General features: G+C 44.0%; 1 protein-coding gene across 6 annotated transcripts in view; it reads left to right on the top strand.

Annotated features, from left to right (window-relative positions):
- Positions 1-14027, top strand: part of LOC147902895 (diphthamide synthesis DPH2 family protein) — a 120331-nt gene that overhangs the window by 23114 nt on the left and 83190 nt on the right. The gene's annotated exons all lie outside the window — the stretch shown is intronic.

The following is a 14027-nucleotide window of genomic DNA, read 5'->3' as shown; positions in this document are numbered from 1 at the left end:
TATTTGTCATAGACTGAAACATTGAAGTTGTGGCTGAGGCCTCTAGCAATAAAGGTGAAAGTTGTGCTGTTTCATCCACACACAGCGATGTACGTACAGTTTTGAATAACTATGAATAATGACAATGTCTATGTCTTTAGCTTGTCTTCTCAACCTCTTTAAGATGCACTACATCCCAAATTTCACCACACCTTGATGATTCAGGCTTACCAAATGGTACACATGCATCTTGCATGGTGAATTGCATGCTTTATCTTGGTTTTGTAAAGCTTTTGCATAGGCGAGGGATGAATGAGAGGTTCACATTTGTCATCCTATGTTGCAGATAGGATCCCCCTGAGCGTCTATGGGGCACAACGAATACAATGTCACTCGACCAAAAGAGTATCATAAATGAATTTATGATTAATGACACCATCTTCTGATGGCCTACATTCTTCTTTGCATCAGTCCTAGGCCTTGTCCAGTTGAATCTCATCTTGCTGGAGTAGTTAGATACGTGGAACTCTTTGATCGTGCTCAACTATGTGCTTCTGTGAGTGGGAGGGCGACCAATGGAAAGTCTTAGCACTACATCTGCGAATGCATGAGATATGGCTAGTCATGGAACTCCTGACAATAGTGGAACTATTAAACGGCCGGAACTAATACCTGATCCGTAAGAGGTGGCAGTACAATCACTGGACTGACGATACAACAACAATAAAATATAGTAGTTTTGATGCTCGATCTCTGATATAGATTCTTCTGTCTTCAGCTTTTGTCAGTGTTCAAGTCAAGGTTTTCTTCGATTCTTCAGACCTTCAGTATGTCTTCTTGGAGCCCTCCACTTCAACCCTCACAAACAAATACCTGTCAAATCTGCACTTTGTAATGGAGAGACTATACCTGAATGCCTAGATAGAGCTTTGGATAACCTAAGAATTTAACCAGGGCTGAGTCTTAGATTGACATTCATGATTGGCTGCTTAGCAATCAAGTCTTTTGTGCTACCACTTACTGAATGTCTAGGCAGCACTTTGGATAACCTAATAACCACAGCGATATTCAGTTTCTCCTTCATGGCTAGCTGCTTAGCAATCAAATCTTCTGTCTACGGTTGTGAAACAGGACTTTGACTTTGTGTCTGCTGATTTGTGCACAACAAGATCTGCATGCTGAAGAGCTGCTCCTGAGGCTCTATATCTGGTTTTGTGTGTCGATTCAGGTGAAGACAACTCTCCTCTGGATGCCTCATCCTGTGGCAATGAAAATAATGGTTGCCCTTCTATATTGGTGTTGCTTTATGGGTCTAAGATAGCCACCAAACTTAGCATCCTGTGAATCCTTCTTATGTGATTTGTATGGCATTACATACTTCTTGTCCTGTGTGCTGAGTTGTGTACTGAACCAAGGTAGAACCTTGGATGTTTTGTTTTGTCCTAGACTTTGGGTCCTTATCTTCATTCATCATCTCTAAGTTCTAAGAAAGATCAAAGGCTCAATTTATGGTCTATGGATATGCATGTACGGCTGCATGTCAGAGCTTAGACCATGAAGAAACTTTATTAGTGTGACAACCTCACTAGTCCTTTGGGGTTATCCTGCTGTATTTTCCCCCAGCCACAGGCTCAATACGCTTACGTATTATGTGAAGTTTGTGAGAGTGGAGAGGTGACACACAAAGCTGGAGAAAGTTGCACACACTGTGAAATACAGAGAAAGTGTGGCTTTTGTAGGTGTCCTGAACCCTCAAGTAAGACTAAGTTCTAGAGTGACATGTGACACAGTGCCACATGTACAGTGCAAGAGATTGTAATTGCACTAACCTATAGAGGGCAGATTAGACTAGTGCCATAAACACAAATTACCTTCTCTTTGTAGAAGTATTTTGCTGCCTTGGGGGCCAGAGAGCTTGGAAAGGGTGGCTATCGACCAGCCCCTTAGCTCCTGGACAGTTTCGTGCTTAGGAGCTGCCCCCTAGAAGGCAGTCGAAGGTGAGGTAGCTTCTGAGAGGGAGCAGCAAGACTTTGCTCACGCACGAAGGCTATTTGAGGACGAATATCTCAAGTTTGAGGGAGGGGTTCACAAGACTTTCTTCCTTTTTGAGGCTACACTTGCAGCCCACACAGCTTGCAGCTTTTGGGCAGGCTGTTTTTCCTTGGTTTCCTCTTTCTTTTCAAGGCAGCAAAGTGTTAGTGCTTGTTCTTGGGGAACATAATCTTGATAGTGACCGCTTGGTTTGGACAGAGGAGCTCTCATGGCAGCATCCTCGACTCCCAAAGCTGTGAAGATTCTCCTTTCCCCTTTAGAGAAGCAGCAGGTTCAGCATGCAGTTTGGTCTCTCAAAGATAGGACCGTGGTCGGTCGGATCGTCGGCATGACACCCTCGAGGAGACAGGACTGGCTTTAGGCGAGCTTAGCATTAGAGAGTGATCACATTTAGGAGGTCACTATCTATGGGCGGGGAGTTTTCTGGGACTAGCATTAGAGGGTGATCACGTTTAGGAGGTCACTATCTATGGGAAGGGAGTTTTTCTCCTGCAGCTGAGCTCTCCAGCCACCTCACAGGCCCTTGTGAAGCAGAGTCCGATTTTCCTGGGGCCACATTTGGTTTACCTTATTCCTTGGTATCACTGCTTCATGTTGGAGGATATGGACACGCCACATCATGTTCCCCGCTTGCCGGTGACGCTCTACTTCCTGGGGCTCCCGAGGGAGTACAGATCCATCCTGTCATCTATAGGGGGCCTTTTTGGCATAGTGCTTTAGTCCCCACCGGCGATAGCAACTTTAGTAGTCGTGGACGATGTAAGTCCTTGAGCTTTATCCAAGACGTCTTAAGGGGCTTGTGATGGGAGAGTCCTCGAGGTGATGGTATGAAGAATGCGAGCATTTGTCCACGAGAAGCCAGGATTTTGTGTCGTGCGATGATTCTGTCCATGAACCAAGCCATGAGCAGATCTTCGACTTGAAAGGCGTGAATCAAGTCTTGAGACCAGACGAGCCTCTTTAGCTAGAATTAAGACAAAGAAGATGTGTCTGTGCAATGGAGGCAATGCAGGAGCTAAGCTATGGACATGATGCACTAGTTGGACCATGTGCTACAAGATTAGTTCCAGTTGGTGGAAGGCGAGTCTGTCTAGAAGATATATTGCAGTTCGAGCAACCACCTGTGACTGCTCGGTGTCGTAGTGCGCGAGTACTAGGATGAACACACTATGTTCATGCTCACAATAATAGTTGCTGGCATGGATCGGGTGGAAACTAGGCTCCAGTTGGTCGTCGGGGTCCTACAACTTGAGTGCGGAGTCCTACCGGGGTTGGAATGGCACGGCCACGACCAAAAAGTCCCAAACTTGCTCAACCTTGGGCCGAAGTCCTACACCTATTGGTCCCAAGGCTGCAATGGGGTGGCCGAGACCAAGACCACCTGACCTAGTGGATCCTGACCTAGCTAACATGGTACCCGAGTGGGCACTTGTCAAAACGAAGGCTGCATAACCTATCAAAAAGAAGTTCTAGGATTTCAGGGGGTGCAGGCTAGGATTTCAGGAGGTGCAGATGACGAAGACCCCTATAGCCATTTGCAAAGTTTCCTGTGAGTTTGTCATATTAATGGTGCAACAAGTATATGAATTACTTCCCATGTACTTTGGCAAAGACATCTCAGTGATGGTTTAACCAATTTCCAATTGGTTACTTCACAGACTGTTGAGGCTTTTCTCAGAAGGTTTAGACAGGAGATTGACGAGGGGGATGTTTGTACCAAGCTCAATGACCTGAAGCAGAAAAAGAATGAGTCTATCCAAAACTGTGTGTTATGAATGCGGGTCCTCATCAATCAATTGAGCACACCACCAAATGACAAATCACTCCGTGCTTGGTTGATTATGGATTACACGTAGGTGGACTTGCGCTCCCCAGAAATTGTCAATCCGACCAAGATAGATGAAGAGTTGCTGAACCAAGAGATAGCCCTAGGGAGAACAGTGGGCCTGCCAAGTCCAAGCCTAAGAAGAAGAACGAGGAGAGCGATGAGGAAGATGCCTCATCCAAGAAAGACAAATTGGGTCTAAGCTCAAGAAGGCCTTGAAGAAATTGGGTATCCGACGTAAACCTGGTCCGAACAAAAAGTGGTGAAAAAAGTGTTCTTGGCAAGGACACATTGGAGGTGAGTGTTGGACCAAGTAATGCAACACCTACCAAATTTTGGCATGATGATTCTGAGTGTTGGTACAATAAAGAGCGCACTGTAGATGTCCACCCAAAGATGGACCCCGAGTAAGGCAAAGGCAAAGGCAAGAATGACAAAGGGAAGAACCAAGGACCACCACCAATACGATGCTACTTCTGTGGTGAGCACTGTCATACTAAGACCGGGTGTAAGTTGTGATTTGAGCACATCAAGTTGTTCACAATCAATGCCGAGAGAAATGAAATCGAGCCCTAATGCAAGGTGTTCTTGTAGAACTAACACTTGGTTGAGGCCAATGCACTTACATGGTCTTAAGGCCCAGTGGAGCATCTTGAGAAGGGTCCATCCTAGACCAAGGACATTAATTCGAAGGAGCAGAAACAATTGGCAGCCAAGATTGCCAAGGAATTGAAAGGGGAGGCACATTTAGTAGACTTGCCACTGGACCCACCTTTGGTCATACAGTCAGTTGAGCTAGGTGAAGCTTTAACAAGCAAGTTCCAGACTTAGCCAAGTACCACCGAGTACTCGAGTTCAGAGATGATCCAAGCATGGGAAAACTTCCGCAATATGAAGCTTGCCCCACATTGCCAGAGTTTTTTCTTTAGTAGCTTCGAGCCGAGGAGGAATCACCCCTAGTCGTAGATTCTCCGGTGATGACCATTCCGGTAATTGATACACTAGTAGTGGATGAGGAAGTTCCGGCATCACTATCAAGATTAAAAAATGGTGTGAACGTGGATGGTGGCTCAGGAGTCAATATTATTTTGGAGGACGTGGCCAAGCAAATGATCTCCTTTCCGAGTACGTATGGCAGATCAGCGACCCATTGAGCCCAAAGGTATTCTCCAAGATGCCGTCATCACCATAAGAGGAATACATTACAAGATAAGCTTGATTGTCATCTCTTTGGAGATGAATGCCTATCCAATTCGCTGGGTAGACTATGGTTGAGAAGTGTCAAAGTCTTGTATGATTGGGGTTTCGAGATTATGACAGTCAAAACTGGGGATACCGAGTTGGAAATCCCGCGACTGATTTAAGCAAATACCGAGCAGCTACCGACCCAAGGACTTGGAAGTGAAAGATGAGTTTCCACAGGATGTTGAGTCTTGGTTGATGGAAATGCAAATCTTACATGTGGGAGAGATTGATATATTACAAATAGCTGCTGACCTTAAGCAGAAGATGAAGGATGAGAAACTGATAGTGCTGTATCCAAGTCACTTCATTGAAGATGTGACTTGCGAACAAGAGTTAGCCGAGCCTAAGATCAGTATAACTCAGCTTGGTACTGAGCACTTGGTTCCCAAACCAACTCAGGAACTTAACTTGGGTAGGACAGAGGAGACACAGAGTTGTGGTAAGTGCCCATTTGTTGGATGATCAATTCCATGCAGTCAAGCATATTTTTCTGCAGTATAGAGATGTGTTTGCATGGAGCTACACTGACTTGCGGGGAGTCTCCATGGCAAGCCGATTTGCCAACAAAGGTACATGACGAACCCAAACTATGTCAAGCAAGTAAAAGCCGAGCTTGAACAGCTCATCCAAGCGGGATTTATCTACTAAATCCATTGGAGCTATTGGCTATTTCCAATCGTGGTGGTGCCTGCCCAAGAAAATGGCAAGCTCCGAGTTTGTGTCGATTATAGGAAGCTTAATGCTCAGACAGTGCTGAATCCTTTTTCGATTCCTTTTACAGATGGAATTATTGATTAGGTTACAGGCCACGAGATGTACCCGTTGATGGATGGCTATAGTGGATATAATCAGATTTCTATAGCACATGAGGATTAGTAGAAAATTGCATTTATTACAAAATGGGGTGCCTATGCATTTAAAGTCATGCCATTTGGTCTGCGCAATGCACCTTCACTTTTCAGAGGTTCATGGTTGAATGTTTCCGAGACTATTTGACTGAGTTTATTTTTGAGCAAAAAAAGGGTTGTTTATATTATAATCATAAGATCTGTACAATAGCTTTCCTGTGATACCAAAACTTCTCCTCAAGAAAGGGATGGCTGTCAAGAAACATGAAATCCCACTGAAAAGGGAAAAACCAAATCACTCCAGTCCACTGGTTCTTCTTTAATAGGAGAGAGAGCAGGAAAAGAGAAGTTTTGCAAATCCTGCTGGAAACTGGTGAATCTGGTAAAGGCTCAGAGATACTTCTCAAGTTCAACCAAATAGGAAAGAGAGAAGGAATAAGCAAGGTCTGCCAATCCTGAGGGGAGTTGGTGCAGCCGGCAAAAGCTCTGAGATGTTCCTCAACCTCCACCTATAACTGAGCAAGCTGATCATATGTATATCTTTTTTTGGTCCAGATGGAACTTAGCCTGGTCCAAAACAGAGGGGAGTTAGTTAGTAAGCAAATGAGCATTTCTATCATACCAATTTGTGAATAGCTGTTCAACAACTAGGCATTCATCATTAAAATGAAAAGCATTTCTGGCAATCCATATAAACCACATGGCATGTGCTCAATAATAATCCACAAGGCATAAGGAATCTTCAGTGCATCTCCCAAAAGTAGAGACTTCCAATTGACAGGTTCTCCTATCTTGATCTGGATAAACTTCCAGACTTTCCTAGCTCCAGGGCATCTGATGAAAAGGTGGAAAATGTGTTCTTTTGTTCCAGGACATGTTTTGCACATTCCGTCCCCTTTACCAATACTCAGACTCCTACGGTTAGTCTAGACAGCTTTGTGAAGGATTAACCAGATGAGTGTAGACATTTTTTTCTGGAACCTTTTTCTCCCAGATCAAAGTAAATCTTGTTTTCCACTTTCTCTCATTGTTAGAAAGCTTCCATCTAGTGTTGAGAGTCAGAACCCCTTTCCAAGACAGCTCCCCATTCCAGAGCTGTATTGTGCTCATGACAAGCTCTTGGTCAGTATTGGCCAGTCTGAATCTGAATTCTCTTCTGATCTCTAACCATGTCTTCCATCTGAAGTTCCCTTTATCCCACATGTTATCCCAAGTTTGTAAACATTTTTAAAAGAGATGCCAGGCTCTGAAAAGGTCCTCATCATTTAACTGCTTGTTTTGAACAGCACTGAAACCTAAATTGAGTCTAATGCCATGAAAGATCCTTTGCCAGAGAAAACTATTTGACTCTTGATCTGTTCAAATGCATTCCACAGTGTTTTCCATAACTGACTGCCCTTAGCCATACAAGGCTCATGGTTGCCGATAGCATAAAGAAGAGGGTAATTCTTCCATTTGGGAACTCTATAAGGTCTGACAAATTTGAAGTTTCTGAGCAGCAAGCTAGCGGCCTGGTACAGTAGGACCATGTGACCTTTGAGATTCTCCTTCTAGTGTCACTTCCTCCCCCAAAGGAAAGATCTGCAGATTCTAATAATTTTTTCTAACGCTGATTTAGAGGGGCACCAGCAGGAGAGGAAACTTCTTAATCTATCCAACTTGTTTTGGAGTTATTTAAAAACCATTCCCATCTGTCCTTCATACTTACTTTAAAGCTCATAGGAATGCCCAACAAAATTTGCCCATGTTGAATTTGTTTACAGCCCAACTGGTCTAAGTGTCCCTGCATCCTTCCTGAGAGTAAGGCACACCTTGTTGTGGCATGGTTTATCTTGGACCTTGAGGCGAAACAGAATTGATCCAGACATTCCATGGCATTTTGAATGTAATGATTAGAGTTCCTGATAGTTAAGTTGGTATCATTTGCAAACTGTTGGTTGAACAGATGATTACCTGCGGGGAGTTCAACTCCCTTAATTGAGTTCTTAGAGACATGATCCTTTATTAACCATCCCAAGGCATCTGCTGCAATGGCAAAGAGCAAAGGGGCCAAAGGACATCCTTGCCTTAAAGATCTCTTTAGTGCAAAAGTTTGACTCATCTCCCCATTAACACAAATTCTAGCTGAGGTATTAGAGAGAAGCAAGGCAACAAATGAAGTGAATTTCTCACTTAATCCCAGGTCCTTAAGGGAGTGAAGCAAAAAATCCCAGTTTAACTTGTCATATGCCTTGTCAAAATCAATTTTAATAAAGCAAACGTCTTGATGAGTTTCCTCAGCATGAGTACATCCCTCCTAGAGGTTTATGATTGCTTCCAAAAGATGCCTGTCCTTTATGAAGCCTTTTTGTTTTGGAGAATCCATTTTTCCATCTTGTTTTTCATTCTAAGAGCAAGGGCTTTAGCAAAAATTTTATAAGAACAATTGAGCATAGTTAGAGGTCTCCAATTTTTAACACAAATTTATCACCTTCCTCAGGGATAAGCTTGGTGACACCTCAATTCATGCGAAGGGGAAGAAAACCCAAGTTAGAGCTTTCTTGCCAAACTTCCAGCAAGGAAGGACCTATAGTATCGCAAAAAGTTTTATAGAATTCTATAGGAGTTCATCCTCTCTTGGGGTCTTGCCATTTGCCATGGAGAAAACTGCCTCCTTGAGCTCTTGAAGGGAAAAGTCATTTTCCAACTGCATCGTGTCTAGATTTGCCACTATTGTATGCCTAACTTGTTGACATCTCTTCCTGGCTACCACAACCTGTCCATCAACTGCGCCCATAGTACTAAGCATACCTTGAAAATGACCAAATATGATCTCCATGTTCTCTTCATCTGACATTGCATAGGAACCATCTTCCTTCTGAGGGTTGGGGAATTCTTCCTGAGTCCTTTTTTCTAATAAGTTTAAAATTTTCTTTAGTTGGCCTATCTATTTTACCTGCCCACCATTCCTTGAAGTATACCTTGGCATTCTGGATGCTGATCTAGTCTTTGTAATGAGAAAGAACACCTATTGCAGTCCCTCCCCTACTTCATGGGACGAGTAAAACCACACCCTTCTCTTATCAATAGTTTTGAGTCTATTCTCCAAGACTTCATTTGTAACTTTAACTTCTTGCAGAGCAAGAAAAGTGGGGGAAAGAGAGTTTCCCTTCAGCCATTTAGCCAATTCCTGACTTCTCAAGGGGTTAGTAAGTCCACACACATTCAAGGTGAGGAAAGAGAAAGGACTACTTAACATTCTTATTTTTTACCTTTTTAGCCTTGGGGCAGGGGTTTTAGGAGGGGCTCCCTGGCCTTTAACCTGGGAAATTCTTATTTTATTTTGAACCATAGCTTGAGGCTTTGCTTGCACCATTGTATCCTTTTCACTCTGTTTAGGAAGTGGTAGTTCTTTCTCCAAGGCATCCAAATCCGTGTCACTCATGCTTGCATCCTGCTGATTCACATCATTCTCAAACTCCTTAGAACACCCAGGTTTTACCTCATCTTCTTCCATCTTAGCCTCTTGAATTCACTTTTCAGTTTCCTGCTCTATCAAGGCATCACATGCATTGTTTAACCAAGGGAAAGGTGATTGTTTCTTTCAAAGACTGAGTTTTAAGGTTCTTGAGTGCTTCTATAGTTTTATTAGGGACATTACTATCCCTTTTCCCCTTGAACTCTTCTTGTACTTGAGGCTTTTGCTTTTCTTTGGCAGACCATTTAGTCTTGGGAGGTTGCTGGGGAGTCTTTGCTTTACTCCTCTTTAGAGGACAATTTTTGACAACATGAGAGGACAAACCACAGAGGAAACAAGAATTTGGTAAATTCTTGTACACTAGTGGTTGTTCCATGAAAATGCTCCCATTTCTATTGACTATCACCAGAGTGTCTAGGAGCTCCTTAGTCACATCAAGCTTGACACAAACTTGGGGGTGCCCTCTAGGATTGATGAACTGTTCTTTTTCAACATCTATCACTTGACCCAAGCTTCTACAGAGGTTGGGAGCTTGGTTGACCAAAGAAAAGGGGAGATTAGGGAGTTCCACCCACAACGGTAGGAAAGTAGATCTTGGTCTATCTGGGTTGAAATCTTGAGACCAGAATGCTAAATATAAGGGTTGGTGCCTAATGGTCCGTACACCATGACAAGGCCTTTTCTTATCCAATTATAGTTCTCAAGGAAGACAGTTGGAGGCGTAGGGCTAGTAAGAAAACCTAAAAGAGCATGTGAGCAGGAGAGTTTCCAGTCTGAGAATGAGGAGAGCACATATTTTAAAGGTAAAGTGGTTGCTTTTTTGGATGAGGATAGACTAGATCAATCTATTGAGTGGTTATCGAGATGAGAGTGGGATTGCTGATGATTTGAAACTCCCTGAGATGCTTGGGTCTGCTGCGTTGGCGCAACCACGTGTATCTCTCGCTCCGCTGAGATTCCATCTAAGACGTCACTTCTTCGGGAAGGGGAGGAAGAATCGTTATGGGTCTGCTGCACTTCCGTTTCTTTCTGGCCTTGAGAACTTTCCTTCCTTGGGGAGTGCGGAGAAGTCGAAAACGTTCCCTCTCCTGGTCTTCTTCCATCTCCTGGTTGGCGATATGCTTATCTGACTCCGGAGAGTTTATTATCCCTTCCGCGGGAGTTCTTTGATTGCCAATGGAGAGCAACCCTCCTCCAAACGAGAAACCGTCTTTTTTGCTTTGTTCTCCACCACCACTGGAAGGGCTAGCAAAACTATGCGTGAAGGGAGGCGTAAACAATCCTCCCTTAAATTCTTGAACGACGCCCACATAAGAGGTCCTTGGACCCTTTTGTGCTGCTCCACCGACAGAGGTTGGTGGGGAGTTGGTGTAGGCACGACTACTACGTTTCTCTCATTGCCTTCTCCTCCGTTGTAGTCATCGTTTAGGTTGTGTAAGAGAGGAAAATGGACGGAAGAGTTGAGCTCCTTTGTCAAGTCCAATCGATGTCTCCATAGTTCGTTCTCGTGATGCGTCGAGGACGTCGCGTAGTTCAGCGAGCTAGTCATAATTCCATGCAATCTTGAGAACAGTGTCACATCAGCTGCTATTTTTGAGTTAAAGGATGGATAGTTGCCACTAAGTTGGGGGGGGGTCTCCTTCCCTCTAGAATCCGTCTCCATCCTCTCTCCTTAAGTTCTATTTCTCATTATCAACATCTAGATTCTTAGCTAGAACTCAAGGTAGTCTCAACATCCCTCCATACCTTTCTTGAAATCCATGCTAACCCATATTCCCTTGCCATTCTTGACTGAGTTTATTGCTATCTACTTGGATGATTTCTGTGCATACTTGGCAGTAGCCATGCATTTGGCTTGTCTTGAAAAAGTTTTTGCTAGGTTTAGACAGGCATGGACCTCCTCGAACCCAGCCAAGTGTAGTTTCTATGTACAAGTTGGTGTGTTACTTGGCCATGTGATTTCCAAGGAGAGTATTCAGACCGAGCCGAGTAAGATCTGAGCAATTGAGCAAATACTGAGCCAAAGAATTTGACACAGCTTAGATCCTTCATTGGACTTTGCAACTTTTATAGATGGTTTGTGAAAGATTTTACCAAGATTGCAGCACCTTTATACGAGATCACCAAAGAAAAATACCAAGTTTCAATGGACCGAAAAGTTGTGTGCACCATTTCATGAATTGAAGAAACGAGTAACTGAGACACTGGTTCTCTGCCAACCCAGGTTGGATGTTATTTTTCATGTCGATGTGGATGCATTAGGCTATGCGATTGGCATTATTTTGGCACAGACAGATGGCATACTGGACTACCTGGTCTTTTATGCCAGTCGGGCTGATGACGCTACCCGAGTGCACTTACAGCACTACTGAGTGTGAGGCTCTTGGAATGGTCAATTCCCATAAATTAAGGTCAAGAAATTTAGGCCTATTTGCTTGGCAACCCATTCATTTTCTATGTGGATCACCAAGCTTTATTATATTTAATCAACAAAACAGCTTTCAAGGGACGTTTGGTGAGATGGATGCTATTGTTATAGGAGTTCAATCCCAAGATTATCCACAAGCCAGGTAAGTCCCATGCAGGAGCAGACTGTTTGTCACATTTTCCTGCCTGAGATGAAAGCCAATATGTGATATCTGAGCTCCCTGATGCTCAATTGTTTGTTAGTTTTTTGAGACTGACTATGATGAAATGCTTCAGTGCTTGTCACAAGGCACATTTTTATAGCAAATGCCCTGAGATAATCGCAGGTAGTTGGCTTTGAAAGCCTGTAAATACACTCTGATTGGTGGTGAGCTTTATCACCAAGGTGCTGATGGAGTGTTGCGCTGTTGGGTCTTGCCACATGAATGAGCAACGGTACTTACCGAGGCACATACTCCGCTTGCGAGAGGTCACTTCAGTGGCTAGCTAATAGCTCGAAAAGTTCTACAAGCAGGCTTATGATGGAGTACCCTGTTACAGGATACACGGTCGGTGTGTTGAATGTGATGTTTGCCAAAGACTAGGAAGATTTACTCCCACATATCATATGCCATTGCAACCAAGCTGGCGATGTGAACCATTGCAGAGATGGGGCTTGGACTACATCGGGCCTTTCAAGAATGTAGCTCAATAAACCCAGAACAAGTACATTATTGTTGCCATAGATTTATCTAAGCAGGTAATCCGAAGGAGGAGGAAATCCTGGCATGACTGGCACATTGTGAGGAAAAATTTGAAAAAAAGATATACTCGTTTTATTGTGTAATCCCAAGTTAGGGTGATTCCAAGACCAATCTCAAACTTGGATGGAATGGGCCAAGCTCACAAAGGCTTTAGCAAGAGTACAGTACAGGTCATGGATTTGCAAGGCCAAGTCATACCCGAGCTCTTTAACAGGAGCTGAGTAAAGCCGCATTGAGCATATAATTGCTTGGTGACAGTGTATAGACAGGAAATGCATGGAGTGCCATGTGGAGGAGAAGCTCTTAAGGAGGCCTTAACTGGTCGTCATCATCAAGTGGACATGCAACTCACTCTAGTTGAGGTTTCACATGCAACAATTAATTCGACGACGCATCTTTCAAAACTACTTGTTGGTGCATGGGGGCTAAAAGAGCATTTCAATTGTATTGCCTTATACTTTTCAGTGTATTTTTTGGCCAGTTACGTCCCCATCTCCCTTATTTGCCGTTGTTTCCATCGCCCTCATGTGCACTGTTGCTATGGCTTCTTCCTCCCTCAAGCCTCAAGAACAATCTATCAACCAGTGCAAGGGGATTCTGAAGCTGTTTGCACCACATCCAATCGACATTAACGACACCACAAAGTTGTACATGAATCGAAATGGACTCGAGCAGTTTGCAAAGCTGCCATGGTTGGGAGTTTGGGACGCCTCAGTCGCCGAAGACCTTCTGGAGTCATACACGGCAACAGACAACATCATACTAGTTAGAGATCATCACGTCCAAACCAACAAACAACATACTGGTCGGAGATTATCACAACATACTCTTTGCAGATCATCACGTCCAAATTGACAAATAGCTGCTCTGCCAAGTATTCCAACTCCCACCCATTTCCTTGGATACTTCAAAGACCGCACCAGTGTCGAGCAACGCACACTGTGACAGTTTTTTCGAGGAGAAGAGTTACTCGGTGTCCCAGGGCTGCCTCATTAGCAAGACCCTGGATCTTGAGATTCATCTATTCTTTCGATTTTTGTCAAAATACATTGGATTAAAGAAGAGTGCCGGCAACATCCCCCGAGCATAGATTGCTAAGGTGTTGTTGGCCTACGAAGACAAAGTCTTGGTAGACTTTTAAAAGAACTTCGAGCAACAACTCTAGGTGATAAGTGGCAAGGGCGAGGCGCCCTGCAAGCTCGGCCCTCACCTTTGCATGATCCACAAGCTGACGACTAGTGACATACCCTAGCCTTGGAAGGACAATTCGGACCCTTGCTCTGATAGACAAACTTGGGTCTTCGACATTGGATTTAGAGGACTAAGCTACCTCTCTACCAATCCTCAACCCCATTGAGCCCGCTCTCGAGCCACCCAAGCCAATCTTGCCTGCTCCCGAGCCAAACAAGTTAGGCCCGCCTGCTAAAGAGATGACCAAGTCAGTCCCACCT

Source organism: Dipteris shenzhenensis, chromosome 4 (assembly GCF_047967505.1).
Source record: "Dipteris shenzhenensis isolate YYH24624 ecotype China chromosome 4, Dip_SZ_1.0, whole genome shotgun sequence".
Lineage (NCBI taxonomy): Eukaryota > Viridiplantae > Streptophyta > Polypodiopsida > Gleicheniales > Dipteridaceae > Dipteris > Dipteris shenzhenensis.
The sequence above is the reverse complement of the archived record's forward strand: the minus strand, read 5'-3'. Positions and strand labels throughout refer to the sequence as shown.